At 39.9% G+C, this 7114-nt stretch overlaps 1 protein-coding gene across 2 annotated transcripts in view; it reads left to right on the top strand.

Annotated features, from left to right (window-relative positions):
* The first annotated feature begins 446 nt into the window (after nucleotides 1–446).
* NAA15 (N-alpha-acetyltransferase 15, NatA auxiliary subunit) overlaps nucleotides 447–7114 on the top strand; it is a 53584-nt gene continuing 46916 nt past the window's right edge. Inside the window, exon 1 of one of the 2 annotated variants that reach the window (XM_039913701.1) lies at nucleotides 447–541. The gene's annotated coding sequence lies outside the window, so the exon portion shown is untranslated. The remainder of the gene's footprint in view (nucleotides 542–7114) is intronic. The other variant, XM_029077113.2, reaches the window with a different exon arrangement.

Below are 7114 nucleotides of genomic sequence, written 5' to 3'. Positions count from 1 at the left end.
CTTTCCTGAAGAAGGCAACTTCTGATAGTGACTTCGGGTGGGAGAAGTCCAGGGTCGAGTGGCTCGCTGATGATATCACCGAGCGTTGAAATTCGAGACAAAACGAGTCTGTCGGGCCCAGAGCACGCGGCAGCGGGAGAGTCACAGATTATTTTCAAAGTTCTGCGCTTGGGCCCGGCGGTTTGTGTCTTATTCTAGTTGAAGCTGTGTGGTCGACCAGACCCTGAGGGGAAATCACAGTTTCTGTTTCGACGTGAGTCAGAATTCTTGCAGGTTCCGTTTTCACGGCCGATCAGATGGGATAGAACCAGCGTTCGACGCTCCTGGGCTCTGCTTTCGTTGTCAGTTGAAAAAAAAAGAATTCTCACTGGGTGACACTGTTAACGGATCCGTACAATCACGGAAGGGAAAAGTCTTTCCGCTACGGCCCGCTGTTTTCATCCTTAGACGTTGTCCGATAAAATTTCAGACAGAAATGTGAGGTATTTAGTGGACGTCCGGAACAGAAATCATCGCAAAGGCTAGGTACCAGCTGTCGGAGGTAACCCAGAGAGCAATGTGGGGCGTTGATCGCGGCGAAAGTGAAAAACACTTTTCGAAAGCTAAATCTGTTTTATTTTGTTGCTGTTGTAAGCTATTCGCTCACCTAGTGTCGATCGAGCACTAACTATTCATTCACGAATATCTGGGCCTATGAATATTACTACCCAAGAGATCATTAAGTCAAATTTTATGGCAGTTTTTTAAAAGACATTTTAGATGATCCTTCATAAATGTTTTGGTTGAGCTTAAAACTTGGCCTGAAGGGTAACCGCATCCCAACCTTTCATGTTATATCAAGGCTATTGCCTGAGTGCTTACTCAATACTCAATAGTATTGATTGAGTGCTCGCTCACTATATGTTCACCAGTATTGAGTGTGCACTCACGATTCGTTCATTAGTATTGAGTGTGCGCTCACTATTTGTTCACTAGTATTGAGTGGGAACTCACCATTCGTTCACTAGCATCGACTGTTCGATTGATTGTTCAGTGGTATTGATTGAGCGCTGACCATTTGTTCGCTAGTATTGAGCGTGCCCTCACTATTCATTCACTAGCATTGAGTGTGCACTCACTATTCGTTCATTAAATTGAGTGAACGAATTGAGTTCACCATTTGTTCACTAGTACTGATTGACTGATTTGTTCAAAAGTATTGATGGAGAGCTCACTATTTGTTCACTAGTATTGAGTGTGCACTCACGATTCGTTCACTAGCATTGATTGATTGTTCAATGGTATTGATTGAGTGCTCACTATGTGTTCACTAGTATCGAGTGTGCACTCACTATTTGTTCACAAGTATCGAGTGTGCACTCGCTATTTGTTCACTAGTATTGAGTGTGCGCTCACTACTCCTTAACTAGCATTGAGTGTGCACTCACTATTTGATCACTAGTATCGGTCGTTTTTATTGATCGTTCACTAGCATTGAGTGTGCACTCACTATGCGTTCACTAGTATTGAGTGAGTGTGCACTCACTATTTGTTCACTAGTATTGGGTATGCACTCACGATTCGCTAACTAGGATTGATTGGGTGTTCACTATTTGTTCACTAGTATTGAGTGTGCATTCACTATGCGTTTACTATTATGGAGTGTGCACTCACTACTTGTTCAATAGTATTGCGTGTGCATTCACCATTTGTTCACTAGCATCGATTATTTGATTGATTGTTCAATGGTATTGAGTGTGCATCACCATTTCTTCACTAGTATTGCATGTGCATTCACCATTTGTTCACTAGTATTGAGCGTGCACCCAATATATGTTCACTATCATTGAGCGTGCACTCACTATTTGTTCACTAGTACTGAGTGTACACTCACTTTTGGTTCACTATTATCGAGTGTGCACTCACTATTCATTCACTAGCATTGATTGGTTGTTCAATGCTATTGATTGAGTGCTCACTATTTGTTCACTAGTGTGGAAGTGCACTCACTATTTGTTTACTAGTATTGAGGGTGCGCTCACCATTTGTTCACTAGTACTGAGTGTGCACTCGATATATGTTCACTATCATCGAGTGTGCACTCACTATTTGTTCACTAGGATCGAGTGTGCACTCACTTTGTGTTCACTATTATTGAGTGTGCACTCACTATTAGTTCACTAGCATTGGTTGTTTGATTGGTTGTTCAATGCTATTGATTGAGTGCTCACTATTTGTTCACTAGTATTGAGTGTGTTCACTATTTGTTCACTAGTATTGAGTGCGTGTTCACTATATGTTCACTAGTATTGAGTGTGCTCACTATTTGTTCACTAGTATTGAGTGTGCATTCACCATTTGTTCACTAGTATTGAGCGTGCACTCAATATATGTTCACTATCATCGAGGGTGCACTCACTATTTGTTCACTAGTATTGAGTGTGCACTCACTTTTTGTTCACTATTATTGAGTGTGCACTCACTATTCGTTCACTAGCATTGGTTGTTTGATTGGTTGTTCAATGCTGTTGATTGAGTGCTCACTATTTGTTCACTAGTATTGAGTGTGCGCTCACTATTTGTTCACTAGCATTGAGTGTGTTCACCATTTGTTCACTAGTACAGAGTGTGCACTCACTTTGTGTTCACTAGTATTGAGTGTGAACTCACTATTCGTTCACTAGCATTGGTTGTTTGGTTGTTCGATGCTGTTGATTGAGTGCTCACTATTTGTTCACTAGTATTGAGTGTGTTCACTATTTGCTCACTAGTATTGAGTGTGCACTCAATATATGTTCACGATCATCGATGGCGCACTCAATATTTGGTCACTAGTATTGAGTGTGCACTCACTTTGTGTTCACTATCACTGAGTGTGCACTCACTTCATGTTCACTATTACTGAGTGTGCACTCACTATTAGTTCACTAGCATTGGTTGTTTGATTGTTCAATGTTATTGATTGAGTGCTCACTATTTGTTCACTAGTATTGAGTGTGTTCACTATTTGTTCAGTAGTATTGAGTGCGTGTTCACTATTTGTTCACTAGTATCGAGTGTGTGCTCACTATTTGTTCACTAGTATTGAGTGTGCATTCACCATTTGTTCACTAGTATTGAGCGTGCACTCAATATATGTTCACTATCATCGAGGGTGCACTCAATATTTGTTCACTAGTATTGAGTGTGCACTCACTTTTTGTTCACTATTTTTGAGTGTGCACTCACTACTCGTTCACTAGCATTGGTTGTTTGGTTGTTCAATGCTGTTGATTGAGTGCTCACTATTTGTTCACTAGTATTGAGTGTGTTCACTATTTGTTCACTAGCATTGGTTGTTTGGTTGTTCAATGCTGTTGATTGAGTGCTCACTATTTGTTCACTAGTATTGTGTGTGTTCACTATTTGCTCACTAGTATTGAGTGTGCGCTCACTATTTGTTCACTAGCATTGAGTGTGTTCACCATTTGTTCACTGGTACTGAGTGTGCACTCACTTTGTGTTCACTATCATTGAGTGTGCACTCACTTCATGTTCACTATTACTGAGTGTGCACTCACTATTCGTTCACTAGCATTGGTTGTTTGATTGTTCAATGTTATTGATTGAGTGCTCACTATTTGTTCACTAGTATTGAGTGTGGTCACCATTTGTGCGTTCAACACTTGTTCACTATTATTGAGTGTGCACTCAATATAGGTTCACTATCATCGAGGGTGCACTCACTATTTGTTCACTAGTATTGAGTGTGCACTGACTTTTTGTTCACTATTATTGAGTGTGCACGCACTATTCGTTCACTAGCATTGGTTGTTTGATTGTTCAATGCTGTTGATTGAGTGCTCACTATTTGTTCACTAGTATTGAGTGTGCACTCAATATATGTTCACGATCATCGATGGCGCACTCAATATTTGGTCACTAGTATTGAGTGTGCACTCACTTTGTGTTCACTATCATTGAGTGTGCACTCACTTCATGTTCACTATTACTGAGGGTGCACTCACTATTCGTTCATTAGCATTGGTTGTTTGGTTGTTCAATGTTATTGATTGAGTGCTCACTATTTGTTCACTAGTATTGAGTGTGGTCACCATTTGTGCGTTCACCACTTGTTCACTATTATTGAGTGTGCACTCAATATAGGTTCACTATCATCGAGGGTGCACTCACTATTTGTTCACTAGTATTGAGTGTGCACTGACTTTTTGTTCACTAGTATTGAGTGTGCACTCACCATTCATTCACTAGCATTGGTTGTTTGATTGTTCAATGCTGTTGATTGAGTGCTCACTATTTGTTCACTAGTATTGAGTGTGCACTCAATATATGTTCACTAGCATTGAGTGTGTTCACCATTTGTTCACTAGTATTGAGTGTGCACTCACTTTGTGTTCACTAGTATTGGTTGTTCAATGCTGTTGATTGAGTGCTCACTATTTGTTCACTAGTATTGAGTGTGTTCGCTATTTGTTCACTAGTATTGAGGGTGCACTCAATATATGTTCATGATCATCGAGGGCACACTCAATATTTGGTCACTAGTATTGAGTGTGCACTCACTTTGTGTTCACTATCACTGAGTGTGCACTCACTTCATGTTCACTATTACTGAGGGTGCACTCACTATTCGTTCACTAGCATTGGTTGTTTGGTTGTTCAATGTTACTGATTGAGTGCTCACTATTTGTTCACTAGTATTGAGTGTGCGGTCACCATTTGTTCACTAGTATTGAGTATGCAATCAATACATGTTCACTATCATCGAGGGTGCACTCACTATTTGTTCACTAGTACTGAGTGGGCACTCACTTTGTGTTCACTATTATTGAGTGTGCACTCACTATTCGTTCACTAGCATTGGTTTATTGGCTGTTCGATGCTATTGATTGAGTGCTCACTATTTGTTCACTAGTATTGAGTGTGCGTTCACTATTTGTTCACTAGTATTGAGTGTGCACTCAATATATGTTCACTATCATCGAGGGTGCACTCACTATTTGATCACTAGCATTGATCGTTTTATTGATTGTTCACTAGTTTTAAGTATGCACTCACTATTCGCTCACTAGTATTGAGTGTGCACTCACTATTTGTTCACTAGCATTGAGTGTGCATTCATTATGTACTCACTATTATGGAGTGGGCACTCACTACTTGTTCACTAGTAGTTTGTTTGATTGGTTGTTCAATGCTATTGATTGAGTGCTCACTATTTGTTCACTAGTATTGAGTGTGCACCCACTATTTGTTCACTAGTATTGAGTGTGTGTTCACCATTTGTTCACTAGTATTGAGTGTGTACTCAATATGTGTTCACTATCAACGAGTGTGCGCTCACTGTTTGTTCACTAGCATTGGTTGTTTGGTTGTTCAATGTTATTGATTGAGTGCTCACTAGTTGTTCACTAGTATTGAGTGTGCGTTCACCATTTGTTCACTAGTATCGAGTGTGCACTCAATACGTGTTCACTATCATCGAGTGTGCACTCACTATTTGTTCACTAGTATTGAGTGTGCACTCACTATTCGTTCAATAGCATTGGTTGTTTGGCTGTTCAATGCTATTGATTGAGTGCTCACTATTTGTTCACTAGTAGTGAGTGCACACTCAGAAATAGTGAACACAAAGTGAGTGCAAACTCAATGATAGTGAACACAAAGTGAGTTCACACTCAATACTAGTGACCAAATATTGAGTGCGCCCTCGATGATCGTGAACATATATTGAGTGCACACTCAGTACTAGTGAACAAATAGTGAGCACTCAATCAACAGCATTGAACAACCAACGCTAGTGAACGAATAGTGAGTGCACACTCAATGCTAGTGAACAAAAGTGATTGCACACTAAGGACTAGTGAACAAATAGTGAACAACCAATGCTAGTGAACGAATAGTGAGTGCACACTCAATAATAGTGAACACAAAGTGAGTGCACACTCAGTACTAGTGAACGAATGGTGAACACACACTCAATACTAGTGAACGAATTGTGAGTGCACACTCAATGATAGTGAGCATGTATTGAGTGCACACTCAATACTAGTGAACAAATGGTGAACACACTCAATACTAGTGAACAAATAGTGAGTGCACCCTCGATGATAGTGAACATGTATTGAGTGCACACTCGATGTTAGTGAAAAAATGGTGAATACACACTCAATACTAGTGAACAAATGGTGAACACACTCAATACTAGTGAACAAATAGTGAGTCCATCCTCGATGATAGTGAACATGTATTGAACAACCAATCAAACAACAAACTACTAGTGAACAAGTAGTGAGTGCACACTCCATAATAGTGAGTACATAATGAATGCTCACTCAATGCTCAATATTGAGTGTGCACTCACTATTCGTTCACTAGTATGGAGTGTGTTCACTATTTGTTCACTATTACTGAGTGTGCAATCACTTTTGTTCACTAGTATTGAGTGTGCACTCACTATTCGTTCACTAGCATTGGTTGTTTGGTTGTTCAATGCTGTTGATGGAGTGCTCACTATTTGTTCACTAGTATTGAGTGTGGACTCATATGTTCACGATCATCGAGGGCGCACTCAATATTTGGTCACTAGTATTGAGTGTGAACTCACTTTGTGTTCACTATCATTGAGTTTGCACTCACTTTGTGTTCACTATTACGGAGTGTGCACTCACTATTCGTTCACTAGCATTGGTTGTTTGGTTGTTCAATGTTATTGATTGATTGCTCACTATTTGTTCACTAGTATTGAGTGTGTGTTCACCATTTTTTCACTAGTATTGAGTGTGCACTCAATACATGTTCACTATCATCGAGTGTGCACTCACTACTTGTTCACTAACATCGAGTGTGAACTCACTATTTGATCACTAGCATCGATCGTTTTATTGTTTGTTCACTAGTATTAAGTATGCACTCACTATTCACTCACTAGTATTGAGTGTGCACTCACTATGTGTTCACCAGTATTGGGTATGCACTCGCCATTCGCTCACTAGCATTGATTGGGTATTCACTATTTGTTCACTAGTATTGAGGGTGCATTCACTATGTGTTCACTATTATGGAATGTGCACTCACTATTTGTTCACTAGTATTGCGTGGGCATTAACCATTCGTTCACTAGCATCGATTATTTGTT

Source organism: Ornithorhynchus anatinus, chromosome 12 (assembly GCF_004115215.2).
Source record: "Ornithorhynchus anatinus isolate Pmale09 chromosome 12, mOrnAna1.pri.v4, whole genome shotgun sequence".
Taxonomy (NCBI): Eukaryota; Metazoa; Chordata; class Mammalia; order Monotremata; family Ornithorhynchidae; genus Ornithorhynchus; species Ornithorhynchus anatinus.
This window is presented reverse-complemented; position numbering and strand designations above follow the sequence as displayed.